The sequence below is a fragment of the Haliotis cracherodii genome, unplaced genomic scaffold (assembly GCF_022045235.1).
Source record: "Haliotis cracherodii isolate W230 unplaced genomic scaffold, xgHalCrac1.p SCAF_9, whole genome shotgun sequence".
Lineage (NCBI taxonomy): Eukaryota > Metazoa > Mollusca > Gastropoda > Lepetellida > Haliotidae > Haliotis > Haliotis cracherodii.
Window position 1 is genome coordinate 22,098,530 of NW_027266343.1, and position 15,706 is coordinate 22,114,235.

The following is a 15,706-nucleotide window of genomic DNA, read 5'->3' on the forward strand; positions in this document are numbered from 1 at the left end:
ATACACTCTGCATCTGTCCCTCACATTCCAGGATACACCCTGCATCTGTGTCCCTCACATTCCAGGATACACCCTGCATCTGTGTCACTCACATTCCAGGATACACTCTGCATCTGTGTCACTCACATTCCAGGATACACCCTGCATCTGTGTCCCTCACATTCCAGGACACACCCTGCATCTGTGTTCCTCACATTCCAGGATACACTCTGCATCTGTGTCCCTCACATTCCAGGATACACCCTGCATCTGTGTCCCTCACATTCCAGGACACACCCTGCATCTGTGTTCCTCACATTCCAGGATACACCCTGCATCTGTGTCCCTCACATTCCAGGATACACTCTGCATCTGTGTCCCTCACATTCCAGGATACACCCTGCATCTGTGTCCCTCACATTCCAGGATACACCCTGCATCTGTGTCCCTCACATTCCAGGACACACCCTGCATCTATGTCCCCCCAACCTTTCAGGACACACCCTGCATCTGTGTCCCTCACATTCCAGGACACACCCTGCATCTATGTCCCCCCAACCTTTCAGGACACACCCTGCATCTGTGTCCCTCACATTCCAGGACACACCCTGCATCTATGTCCCCCCAACCTTTCAGGATACACCCTGCATCTGTGTCCCTCACATTCCAGGACACACCCTGCATCTATGTCCCCCCAACCTTTCAGGATACACCCTGCATCTGTGTCCCTCACATTCCAGGATACACCCTGCATCATTGTCTCTGACATTCCAGGACACACCCTGTATCTGTGTCCTCGACATTGTTTGGTTTGGTGGTGTTGTCGCCAGTCCCTCAGTCCGATGCGTGTCAGTGGAGATGTTCAGGGTTTCCATGAAGCTGATTACAGCATGACAATCAGAGACATCAATAATGCACAGTGTCAGTCTGGGAAATGGTTCAACCATACCTGGAGGAAACAATACAACTACATCAGCTGGTATTAAGGTTATGGAATGTATGTACATCACATTCCCTTGGGGTACATATTATAGATGCACAATAAAGAAATTGTTAGAGAATTACAGCAACAAATAAGAAAGGCTGGAATTAGATAGTGACAGTCAGGGTCAAAGTCTGTTGTAATAGATAACATATTATCACTGATAATCCTTCCATCAGATACATTCCAGACTTTCCCTTGTGACATGTGAGGTATCAGAGGAAATTCTACCATCATCACCTATATATGCATATAACATGTAGAAAAAACTATATCCTTATGATAAAAAGCAAACTATACAACTCAGTGCCACTTGTATGGTCATTCACCCAGGAAATGGCTTGTTAAATAGAATCATGTTGTCCTCTCAAGACCACTTGCCTGCTGTGCAGAGCATGAAATCAACAGAGCATTAAATGACTAAGAATTCAATATGAGCCTCATTCCCAGTAGACTGACAGTAGGCCCTCACATCAAGGATGTCTAATTAACATGATTAAGGAGCTAGTGTTGCTAGTGGAGAAGATTCAGCCAAGGCCAGATCTTCCGCGTTCCTGCCCCACTCAAATTGAGGTGGGGAAGGTTCAGCCGAGGCAAGATGTTCTGCGTTCTTCCTGGCACCCTCAAATTGAGGTGGGGAAGGTTCAGCCGAGGCCAGATGTTCCCCGTCCCTGGTGCCCATGATATTCATGAAGGGTTTTTTGTGTACTCATTTCTCTGTACTATTCAATAATGATTGTGGCATTAAACAACAAACAAACAACATGATACTCAGAAATACATTCCATTCTCGTGTCAATCTGAGCCTGTCCCTTCACTGTGGAGGACTGACTGATGTAAGCTTCACTCTGATGTCATACCCACTCCACCCCATCCCTTCAGTGTCCAGGACTGAATGATGTATGATCCACTCTGATGTCATACCCACTCCAACCCATCCCTATAGCGTCCAGGACTGAATGATGTAAGCTCCACACTGATGTCATACCCACCCCATCCCTTCAGTGTCCAGGACTGAATGATGTAAGCCCCACTCTGATGTCATACCCACCCCATCCCTTCAGTGTCCAGGACTGACTGATGTAAGCCCCACTCTGATGTCATACCGACTCCACCCCATCCCTTCAGTGTCTAGGACTGACTGATGTAAGCTCCACTCTGATGTCATACCCACTCCATCTCTTCAGTGTCCAGGACTGACTGATGTATGCTCCACTCTGATGTAATACCCACCCTATCCCTTCAGTGTCCAGGACTGACTGATGTATGCTCCACTCTGATGTCATACCTATCCCATCCCTTCAGTGTCCAGGACTGACTGATGTAAGCTCCACTCTGATGTCATACCCACTCCACCCCATCCCTTCAGTGTCTAGGACTGACTGATGTAAGCTCCACTCTGATGTCATACCCACTCCATCTCTTCAGTGTCCAGGACTGACTGATGTATGCTCCACTCTGATGTAATACCCACCCTATCCCTTCAGTGTCCAGGACTGACTGATGTAAGCCCCACTCTGATGTCATACCCACTCCACCCCATCCCTTCAGTGTCTAGGACTGACTGATGTAAGCTCCACTCTGATGTCATACCCACTCCATCTCTTCAGTGTCCAGGACTGACTGATGTATGCTCCACTCTGATGTAATACCCACCCTATCCCTTCAGTGTCCAGGACTGACTGATGTAAGCCCCACTCTGATGTCATACCCACTCCACCCCATCCCTTCAGTGTCTAGGACTGACTGATGTAAGCTCCACTCTGATGTCATACCCACCCCATTCCTTCAGTGTCCAGGACTGACTGATGTAAGCTCCGCTCTGATGTCATACCCACCCCATCCCTTCAGTGTCCAGGACTGACTGATGTAAGCTCCACTCTGATGTCATACCCACCCCACCCCATCCCTTCAGCGTCCAGGACTGACTGATGTAAGCTCCACTCTGATGTCATACCCACCCTATCCCTTCAGTGTCCAGGACTGACTGATGTAAGCTCCACTCTGATGTCATACCCACTCCACCCCATCCCTTCGTGTCCAGGACTGTCTGATGTATGCTCCACTCTGATGTCATACCCACTCCACCCCTTCAGTGTCCAGGACTGACTGATGTAAGCTCCACTCTGATGTCATACCCACTCCACCCCATCCCTTCAGTGTCCAGGACTGACTGATGTATGCTCCACTCTGATGTCATACCCACTCCACCCCATCCCTTCAGTGTCCAGGACTGACTGATGTAAGCTCCACTCTGATGTCATACCCACCCCATCCCTTCAGTGTCCAGGACTGACTGATGTAAGCCCCACTCTGATGTCATACCCAACCCATCCCTTCAGTGTCCAGGACTGACTGATGTAAGCCCCACTCTGATGTCATACCCACCCCATCCCTTCAGTGTCCAGGACTGACTGATGTAAGCTCCACTCTGATGTCATACCCACCCCATCCCTTCAGGGTCCAGGACTGACTGATGTATGCTCCACTCTGATGTCATACCCACCCCATCCCTTCAGTGTCCAGGAGACTGATGTATGCTCCACTCTGATGTCATACCCACCCCATCCCTTCAGTGTCCAGGACTGACTGATATAAGCCCCACTCTGATGTCATACCGACTCCACCCCATCCCTTCAGTGTCCAGGACTGACTGATGTATGCTCCACTCTGATGTCATACCCACCCCATCCCATCCGTACAGTGTTCATCACTGACTGATGTAAGCTCCACCCTGATGTCATACCCACCCCATCCCTACAGTGTCCAGGACTGACTGATGTATGCTCCACTCTGATGTCATAACCACCCCATCCCATCCCTACAGTGTTCATCACTGACTGATGTAAGCTCCACCCTGATGTCATACCCACCCCATCTCTTCAGTGTTCCCCAGCTAACACCCGACGTTGTCACAACGTTGTGGAAAGGTTGTGGATTGGTAATGTCGTGATAATACGTTGTCACAACATTGTAATAACGTCAACGTGCAACGTTATTTCACAACGTTATAACAACGTTGCACATTCACGTTGTGAAAACGTTGTGCATTGGACATCACACAACGTTTTGTAGCTACGTTTCTGAAACGTCGGTGAAACGGTATAGAGTTTGCTTCTCGATAGTCATAAAGGAATAGAACTGCTTTATCAAAATCAACATGAATTTGTCAGAATACCAAGGCAGTAATGCATTATCTTTGTATATATTCGTCATTTAAATTTTCATCTCTTAATACTAAAATTTCCAGAACGTAATTGCGTATCTCTATGACAACGTTATTCCATAACGTAACAACAACGTTGCAAATTAACGTTGTGATAACGTTGTGCTTTGGACATTACAACACTTTTTGTAAATGATGTTTAGGAAACCACTTGTAGATCTACCATCTCTTAGTTTTATTTTTTTTAAACATATATATCTATAACGAAGTTATCTGTCTACAAAATGTTGTCACAAGCAATATTACAGTTAAAAACAATTGCGCCCATTTTTTGCGGCGTGAGTGCGACTGCTGAAAAGTTTAGCCTGTTGCCTAGTGAAGTGACGTCACATTGTCGCGGAAGATTTGTTGTCACCAGCCATCTTAGTTCAAGCTCACTCTAGACATATTAGAAGTCTACAACCAAGAGATTGTGCAGCAACTGGAACTGGACAGATGATCTGTGAATTCGGATGAGGTAAGTTCATTTTTCAGAAGCAGCCTCCGCTTGTTGATATGTTTCTGTACATGCAGATCGTCAAATGATTTAAATGTATCGTATTCTACCATGACATTGATGAATGCTTGATTCTGATTGGTTAAAAAGAGCTTTCCTTTTTGCTACGGAAACCCCTTTCAAATATAGTAAGCCTTTTCACCAAAAAAAACGTGCGTATGAATACAAAGATAGCCTACATATTGATTCACAGAAAATGGCTGCCGATCTATCACCCCCATATGAACTGAAAAACATATCTATATTTCCCTAATACACGCTGGGTCTCTAATACCAGACAGGTCTCTAATACACGCCGAGTCAAGGGTTCTCGCGAAATTAATAGACGGCGTATAGTGTCAAACAGAGGAAATACGGTAGTTTGATATCGGATGTTTTTGGCGTTCTGGGCCGCAACCCTGACTGCTTCGATGATGACATTAAAAGATTTAACGAAGGCATATCTTTTGCATACAAATGAAATGTTTATGAAACTGTTAGATCTACAGAAATGCTCTATGGTGACCAGAATCGGAACAATTTAAGCTATTTCCTCATTGAAACAACCGACAATGAAAGTAAAATATAACATTATAAAAATTGTTTGAAAAAAACAACATTACATCAGCTATTCGTTTAGCATTTTAAAACCTTTTTCTATTACCCGTCACCCCTACAATAGAAATGATGGCATGTTCGATTTCCAAGAAATGACCTCTCTCTCAAATTTCCGAAAAACGACAGCGAAGTCCACAGTGTTCAACAGTGTGCAACAGTTTGATAGAAATTAAAACATCTTTCTTTGGATTAAGTTAGGAGTGTTATTTGTCAACTTCGTTTGAAAAAATATGTGTTTTGAACACTTCTTATGAACTACTCATGACTTTGGTGTTTTTTAATCTTGAACTTTAGTAATATTTGTTACATATATAACTACCTGTGACCACTTTTCGGAATGTTCTAAGATCGCGGACCTGTGCACCTGTGTTATTGCGCGTAGCAAGAGAGCGCCGTTTTCAAAGCGTAGTTGCAGTCATGGTAGAATGGAGATAAACTTACTGTGTTTTGAAATTTGATGTAGTCCCACTGTAGAATAGGAACCTCTTTATTATAATTTGGAACCTTCGCTAAAGCGCTCGGTTTAAAATTATAATAAAGAGGTATCTATTCTACAGTGGGACTACATCAAATTTCAAAACACAGTAGGTTTATCTCCTAATTATTCAGCAGTGGCAGGGTTTAGAATGCAGTTTGCCGGTCACTTTCACTTAGCGTCAGTGATGATATTAATATTTGATACACAGAACATAATGTATATAAAGGTGAAGGAGGCCCAAGACTTTTCCATATTATTATTTTATGGATACCAAGGGTAATTACCAAGGGCAAGCAGTATATGTTTGACCAGAATTCAGTCTGGCGGCATTTTGTGGCCGTCATATTATGTTCGGGTTTCGATCGTAAACGTGTAGGTCTGTAAATAGGTCTAACTTATGCATCGCCTACTGACCACTGACAGTTATCGCCATTTCTTCCGTGTTATTTCGGAAATCATAACTATTCAAAGTTTACTTGTACTAATCTTCGGACTTTGATTTTTGTGAAACAATGTGGCTCATTCAGGCCATGGGAAAGGTTTAGTATATTTCTCTTATACAGCGAAGAGAGGGAATCAAAACAATGGAAGTATTTTCAGATCGACTCTCTGTAGGCTACTAGTTATAGCCGTAGTCTTAATGCGCTCAATGAAGTTATGAAAAATTGTATTTTCGGGAAGAGATAGAAACATAGTTGTTGTTTCCGAACAGGCCTAATTAGCACTGACTGAAGTAGCCTAAATGTGGACCATCAGGTTGTTGGTGCTGTCTATACATTATATTTTAGCAAGGCTCTTATCATGGTGTATATTTATTATTTCCAAAAAAGAATCAATTCATCATTTTCCGATAACTAGATCTATGTCCGACTCCCTTCTAATGAAAATGAGCAAAAGTAAAACGAGTCTCGAGTTGCGCGCTATAACGGGGTGTTTGCGGTATTGTCATATTGGTGATGATAAGCTAGTCGATAGTCAAAAGTTAAATAACACAATATATTGTCAGTGCTTTGGTCATCGTTTGTTGATTATTAAGGTGAGATAGGTGTAGCCAATGTGCACCAATGAAAAATACAATGGAATTGATAGCAACCCTATTCGTTCGGTTTTCGATCTTCATATGTTGCCAAGTAGGCTACCATACTAGGTCTACAGAATTATATTTAACGATATTGAACTGTATTATGTTAATAAACGTAGTAACAAATAAATTTCAATAAATATTTACAGAGCTTTGTAAATATTAGAACATAGATTCTGTATAAATATCCTGGCATATTAATATGGAAAATATTAAGGTTAGTATTAAAAAAATAATCACAATTTTAATTAGGATAAATACCCCAAAGTGTTAACACTTCTATTCATAATTCATATTCAACATTCATGCTTTAAATATGGGAACTATTTATTTTATTTGGCAATACTTATTTTTCATTTATGTATATATTTCTCAAATAAGGTTTTAGAAACTTGGCCAACATATTCACTTGAATCACTAGTTTGTGATGTACAGCAGAAAGGTAAAGTTACTGCTTTTGAATAACTACAGTTGATCTATTGACTGATAAAACTATTTGCCAATACTAACACCAGTTACATCATGCTCTAAGTAAATGTGATTTATCTATACAGTACTGGTTTATTCAAAAATGTGATACTTTGTGGTTTCTGTTTTTCTTTCAGGTGGAGAAAACAGTATTGTGGGAGCATATTTGTTTATAGGGGCACTGATCTAACGCCATTCCCCGGACTGGTTGTTGCCTTTGTTATTGTTTTTTCCCCCGTGAGTACCCGGATGATACGCAACGCAACTGAGCGTGACCAGAGACTGGGCTACCGTCTGCAAGGACAGCTAAATAAACTTGGAGGCAATATTTGTTTTACGCATTTTTGCATAAACACTGATTGGTTAACTGTGATCTATAAAGATTCGACAAAGGGCGCATGTTAAAAAATTTCTTCAGCCTAAACAAACAGACAAAAAGAACGGCGGAAATCATCGGAATTCGTCATTTGGAAAAAACCCAGATGGTTATAGTTTAATACTAAAAAAAGTATCCATGCAGTGAAAGCATTTTCGGATTTCGGATTGTGTAATACGATTACTACTCCCTTGTTGTCATACACGTTTTCTCGTATAACCCTACACTTGTGTATTTGTCGTCATTCACTTGATGCTCAGTAAATGAATTTATTACAGGTACAATTAGTGGTAGCACCACTTACATTACCTGACAAAGGTTCTCATTTGGCATTTATTGTGTCTGGGGTAATTATTCAATCTAAATCCAGGTTTGAAGTGAGGTTATGTAATATGCACGTGGCAGCCCAGCAAGAGATGAATGATCAGTTGATTTACTTTTTTTTGTAAATCAACGGATCGTTCCTAGTCATCAAAGGATCAACAGAAAATACGTTGATTGATTAATCACTGTTATCTTGCACAGTGGATATGTCAAAAGTGAGTGTTTACATGTCTAGGTTTACTAAAACAAAGGGAATACACTCATATCATGGCGTGAAGTGCCGATGTAAAAACAACATACAATTTGTTCAAAGGGTTAACTGATAATGAGTTGAGTTGCTCATTGTTATCAAACTCAATGGATTTTTTAGGAACCGTCAACGTAATGAAAATAGTTGTCACGTGGCCTTTCTCAGCCGACCCTTGAGACTTGACACCGAAACGATATATATCTTTTAGAATATTTGATAGTTACAGAGACACGTGACATCGAATAAGTTATTTTGTATAGCTGCAGACGAGTGGGATATTATTCCTTTGTGTGGATATTCACGGATACATTCCTCGAATAAGGAAGCTGCCTATTTATACACATAAATTTGGTAAGTTGTAATTATGGTATTTGCATTTTGTTTTCCTTCATTTGAACCGATTCGTTCTTGTTTTTCTACGTCTTGGTTGGGAAATTCTTCAGTGCGCGATAGACGTTGTTTTCACAGGTCATTTCCTTTGTAAGCGTGTATAGATTACCGTCAATTTGTAAAATGTGATTCTCTCAGGCAATTTTTAAAATGTGTAAATATTTCAGTCATTTTGACTAAAACATCTGTCCAGATTGATTAAGACGATCAAATGGGCCTACAAACATCACAACAGATTATTATGTAGGATTAGAAGCCAAACAACATAGAAATGTACTTTCAACGTAACATTTTCAGTCTCTTGGTGATGACATTAAACATCAAAATGTTTGGAATTCGTTATCATAATAATACAGATGGAAATGTTTTTCAGTCACTTTGTAAAATAACTGAATATTTAGACGTTTAATAAATATGTTACACATTTTGACAGTAAAAAAATATACACACTATAAAAAAAGCAATGCTCAGATGAAATATTTACTTTGTGTTGCAAGTCAAAATAGTGTAAACGAAGATCGCAAAATTACCAAGCAAGTGACTTATCAAAACTTCGTCACGATTACCGATGCTACCCACAAAGATGCCTACATTTCCTTATTATCTCGAAAACTGTATTTCATTTTGTTGATCAATGTGACCATACGCTCTTATTACTACCGGTATCCATAAAAGTGACTAATGCGCTTACGAATGGCGCAACAGAGGTCGCGAGCTAGTCTAGATTTCTGCTCTACATCCGGGTACTCACTGGGAAAAAACAATAACAAAGGCAACAACCAGTCCCGGGGAATTGCGTTAGATCAGTGCCCCTTTAAAGTACATCACTGACAGAAAGGTATGTATGATGCAATAATATATACAAACATCTTCAAGAATTAAAATTTAGATGATTCTTATTTAATTATACCCACAATCTAAAAGGGCGGGGGTATAAAGTTACACCAATGATTCAGTGCTAAAAGCTTTTCTGCCTATGTATGATCCAAGAGCATGATGGTATTACTGTCAGCGCCTTCTTCGCACTTTCAGAAGTTTTTAACTGTTTAAAGACTGACATCAGACATCAAAATATTATTTTGGGGAATGCAACCATTATTTTGTTATGTCAGAAATATGTCCCTTGCCTTGCCATTTTATAACATTTGTGTCATTTTTTATTCAGTTACCAAGGCTTAAGGAGAGACTATGGATACAGTTGAAGATCATCCCTGTGACTTTTCATTTGAGGATTGAGAAGGCTCCTCAGCCACTCAGCCCAAGTTCTGACTTGTCATTTAATAAATAAATAAAGGTCACCTCAACCAGAATTCTATTGTCATATCGTTGCTGGGAAATGGATCTTAGGACATCAGATGCATATACTATTCTGTGTGTCACAGTGTTGCTCTCAATGCTGAATGTATGGGGTAAGGCCAAGAAAATTTAAATGTTTCAATTTGTGCAGGGCTTATTGTTTGATGGTTTTTAATTTGCAAATTCGTGGGAAAATCAAATATCTTTTAATTGTTTTGAAACATTTGTGAACAGTTTGCACATAGCCTTGAAAACTGTTTGGGAAAATAAATATTATATAACCAAATTGTACATGTAATTTAAAACATTTAGATTTTTATCTTGGCCGTATTTCAAACTCTGCCAAACGAGAGTGCATTTAGTGTCGCCATATGTATGCGATACCTACGTTGTCGCGACGTTTTGGATAAACGTTGTAGCAACGTAAAAAATGGATGTTGTGGCAACGTCTTGATTTGGTTGTATTTTGGTTTACACACAACGTTGTAGCAACCAATCTGGGAGTCTACAGATTGACGTTGTGACAACGTTACATCACAACGTTGTAGCAACGAAAAGTCAACGTTGTCACAACGTTGTCACAACGTAGAATTGTTTGCTGGGTCAGGACTGAATGATATAAGCCCCACTCTGATGTTATACCCACTCCATCCCTACAGTGTCCAGGACTGTCTGATGTAAGCTCCACTCTGATGTCATACCCACCCCATCCCTTCAGTGTCCAGGACTGAATGATGTAAGCTCCACTCTGATGTTATACCCACTCCATCCCTACAGTGTCCAGGACTGTCTGATGTAAGCTCCACTCTGATGTCATACCCACCCCATCCAATCAGTGTCCAGGACTGTCTGATGTAAGCTCCACTATGATGTCATACTCACCCCACCCCATCCCTATAGTGTTCAGGACTGACTGATGTAAGCTCCACTCTGATGTCATACCCACCCCATCCAATCAGTGTCCAGGACTGAATGATGTAAGCTCCACTCTGATGTCATATCCACTCCACCCCATCCCTTCAGTGTCCAGGACTGTCTGATGTAAGCTCCACTCTGATGTCATACCCACCCCATCCCTTCAGTGTCCAGGACTGAATGATGTAAGCTCCACTCTGATGTTATACCCACTCCATCCCTACAGTGTCCAGGACTGTCTGATGTAAGCTCCACTCTGATGTCATACCCACCCCATCCAATCAGTGTCCAGGACTGTCTGATGTAAGCTCCACTATGATGTCATACTCACCCCACCCCATCCCTATAGTGTTCAGGACTGACTGATGTAAGCTCCACTCTGATGTCATACCCACCCCATCCAATCAGTGTCCAGGACTGAATGATGTAAGCTCCACTCTGATGTCATATCCACTCCACCCCATCCCTTCAGTGTCCAGGACTGTCTGATGTAAGCTCCACTCTGATGTCATACCCACCCCATCCCTTCAGTGTCCAGGACTGACTGATGTAAGCTCCGCTCTGATGTCATACCCACCCCATCCCTTCAGTGTCCAGGACTGACTGATGTAAGCTCCGCTCTGATGTCATACCCACCCCATTCCTTCAGTGTCCAGGACTGACTGATGTAAGCTCCACTCTGATGTCATACCCACCCCATTCCTTCAGTGTCCAGGACTGACTGATGTAAGCTTCGCTCTGATGTCATACCCATCCCATCCCTTCAGCGTCCAGGACTGAATGATGTAAGCTCCACTCTGATGTTATACCCACTCCATCCCTACAGTGTCCAGGACTGTCTGATGTAAGCTCCACTCTAATGTCATACCCACCCCATCCAATCAGTGTCCAGGACTGTCTGATGTAAGCTCCACTCTGATGTCATACTCACCCCACCCCATCCCTACAGTGTCCAGGACTGTCTGATGTAAGCTCCACTCTAATGTCATACCCACCCCATCCAATCAGTGTCCAGGACTGTCTGATGTAAGCTCCACTCTGATGTCATACTCACCCCACCCCATCCCTACAGTGTCCAGGACTGTCTGATGTAAGCTCCACTCTGATGTCATACCCACCCCATCCCTACAGTGTCCAGGACTGAATGATGTAAGCTCCACTCTGATGTCATACCCACCCCATTCCTTCAGTGTCCAGGACTGACTGATGTATGCCCCACTCTGATGTCATACCCACCCCACCCCATCCCTACAGTGTCCAGGACTGACTGATGTAAGCCCCACTCTGATGTCATACCCACCCCATCCCATCCCTATAGTGTTCAGGACTGACTGATGTAAGCTCCACTCTGATGTCATACTCACCCCACCCCATCCAATCAGTGTCCAGGACTGTCTGATGTAAGCTCCACTCTGATGTCATACCCACCCCATCCCTTCAGTGTCCAGGACTGACTGATGTAAGCTCCGCTCTGATGTCATACCCACCCCATCCCTTCAGTGTCCAGGACTGACTGATGTAAGCTCCGCTCTGATGTCATACCCACCCCATTCCTTCAGTGTCCAGGACTGACTGATGTAAGCTCCACTCTGATGTCATACCCACCCCATTCCTTCAGTGTCCAGGACTGACTGATGTAAGCTCCACTCTGATGTCATACCCACCCCATTCCTTCAGTGTCCAGGACTGACTGATGTATGCTCCACTCTGATGTCATACCCACCCCATTCCTTCAGTGTCCAGGGCTGACTGATGTAAGCTCCACTCTGATGTCATACCCACCCCACCCCATCCCTACAGTGTCCAGGACTGACTGATGTATGCTCCACTCTGATGTCATACCCACCCCACCCCATCCCTACAGTGTCCAGGACTGACTGATGTATGCTCCACTCTGATGTCATACCCACCCCATTCAATCAGTGTCCAGGACTGACTGATGTAAGCTCCACTCTGATGTCATACCCATCCCATCCCTTCAGCGTCCAGGACTGAATGATGTAAGCTCCACTCTGATGTTATACCCACTCCATCCCTACAGTGTCCAGGACTGTCTGATGTAAGCTCCACTCTGATGTCATACCCACCCCATCCAATCAGTGTCCAGGACTGTCTGATGTAAGCTCCACTCTGATGTCATACTCACCCCACCCCATCCCTACAGTGTCCAGGACTGTCTGATGTAAGCTCCACTCTGATGTCATACCCACCCCATCCCTTCAGTGTCCAGGACTGACTGATGTAAGCTCCACTCTGATGTCATACCCACCCCATCCCTACAGTGTCCAGGACTGACTGATGTAAGCTCCACTCTGATGTCATACCCACCCCATCCCTACAGTGTCCAGGACTGACTGATGTAAGCTCCACTCTGATGTCATACCCACCCCATTCCTTCAGTGTCCAGGACTGACTGATGTAAGCTCCACTCTGATGTCATACCCACCCCATTCCTTCAGTGTCCAGGACTGACTGATGTATGCTCCACTCTGATGTCATACCCACCCCATTCCTTCAGTGTCCAGGGCTGACTGATGTAAGCTCCACTCTGATGTCATACCCACCCCACCCCATCCCTACAGTGTCCAGGACTGACTGATGTATGCTCCACTCTGATGTCATACCCACCCCACCCCATCCCTACAGTGTCCAGGACTGACTGATGTATGCTCCACTCTGATGTCATACCCACCCCATTCAATCAGTGTCCAGGACTGTCTGATGTATGCTCCACTCTGATGTCATACCCACCCCATTCCTTCAGTGTCCAGGACTGACAGATGTATGCCCCACTGTGGATTCGTTGACGTGGTATTTCCTTTGTGGGGTTGGGTGGCGTGCAAACACAAATCAATGGGTTCATGTTCATGAAGTAGTTGCTGGCTGGGTGTACTTGGTACAGAAGTCTGTACAGGTGTTTTGTTGTCATCATTATCTCTGTACATCAGTGGGGGGGCTGATATGACATCTTATTGAATGATAACCCTGTACTGGGAATGTCTTGTTATCTGGCTGTGCTATGGGTATAATTATCATTACATTGTATATGTGTTTAGGGCTAAGAAACTGAATCCTGTGTTGTTGTCTCTGATGTCCATGCATGTTTAGCTCATGGGTAACAGAATTATTTGAGGTATTGTAGGGATTTCAATTCAGCAGGCGATTTCTTTTCTTGGAAAATACAGATTGATTATCTGGTGCATATATAGAGAGCTGACGTGCCTGTCAAAGACAGGGGTAGTAGTGTATATAAAGAGAGCAGATCTGCCTGTCTGTGGGAGACAGTTGGGAGACAAGGGTAGTCGTGTATGTATAATTAGAGAGCTGATCTGCCTGTCTGTGGGAGACAGTTGGGAGACAGGGGTAGTCGTGTATGTATATAGAGGGCTGACCTGACCTGCCTGTCTGTGGGAGACAAGGGTAGTCGTGTATGTATATAGAGAGCTGACCTGACCTGCCTGTCTGTGGGAGACAAGGGTAGTCGTGTATGTATATAGAGAGCTGACCTGACCTGCCTGTCTGTGGGAGACAAGGGTAGTCGTGTATGTATATAGAGAGCTGACGTGCCTGTCAAAGACAAGGGTAGTCGTGTATGTATATAGAGAGCAGATCTGCCTGTCTAGGGGGGACAGTTGGGAGAAAAGGGTAGTCGTGTATGTATATACAGGGCTGACCTGACCTGCCTGTCTGTGGGAGACAAGGGTAGTCGTATATGTATATAGAGAGCTGACCTGCCCGTCTGTGGGAGACAAGGGTAGTTGTGTATGTATATAGAGAGCTGACCTGCCCGTCTGTGGGAGACAAGGGTAGTCGTGTATGTGTATAGAGAGCTGACCTGACCGTCTGTGGGAGACAGTTGGGAGAAAAGGGTAGTCGTGTATGTATATACAGACCTGACCTGACCTGCCTGTCTGTGGGAGACAAGGGTAGTCGTATATGTATATAGAGAGCTGACCTGCCTGTCTGTGGGAGACAAGGGTAGTCGTATATGTATATAGAGAGCTGACCTGCCTGTCTGTGGGAGACAGTTGGGAGACAAGGGTAGTCGTACATGTATATAGAGAGCTGACCTGCCTGTCTGTGGGAGACAAGGGTAGTCGTGTATGTATATAGAGAGCTGACCTGCCTGTCTGTGGGAGACAGTTGGGAGACAAGGGTAGTCATGTATGTATATAGAGAGCTGACCTGACCTGACCTGCCTGTCTGTGGGAGACAAGGGTAGTCGTGTATGTATATAGAGAGCTGACCTGCCTGCCTGTGGGAGACAGTTGGGAGAAAAGGGTAGTTGTGTATGTATATAGAGAGCTGACCTGACCTGCCTGTCTGTGGGGGACAGTTGGAAGAAAAGGGTAGTCGTGTATGTATATAGAGAGCAGACCTGCCTGTCTGTGGGAGACAAGGGTAGTCGTGTATGTATATAGAGAGCTGACCTGACCTGACCTGCCTGTCTGTGGGAGACAAGGGTAGTCGTGTATGTATATAGAGAGCTGACCTGCCTGCCTGTGGGAGACAGTTGGGAGAAAAGGGTAGTTGTGTATGTATATAGAGAGCTGACCTGACCTGACCTGCCTGTCTGTGGGAGACAAGGGTAGTCGTGTATGTATATAGAGAGCTGACCTGCCTGCCTGTGGGAGACAGTTGGGAGAAAAGGGTAGTTGTGTATGTATATAGAGAGCTGACCTGACCTGCCTGTCTGAGGGAGACAGTTGGAAGAAAAGGGTAGTCGTGTATGTATATAGAGAGTTGATCTGCCTGTCTGTGGAGGACAAGGGTAGCAGCGTATATATACAGAGCTGACCTGCCTGTCTAAGGGAGAAAAGGGTAGTTGTGTATGTATATAGAGAGCTG

General features: G+C 43.8%; 1 protein-coding gene across 7 annotated transcripts in view; it reads left to right on the plus strand.

Annotated features, from left to right (window-relative positions):
• LOC139452043 (myoferlin-like) overlaps positions 1-15,706 on the plus strand; it is a 182,977-nt gene that overhangs the window by 19,494 nt on the left and 147,777 nt on the right. The window lies entirely within an intron of this gene.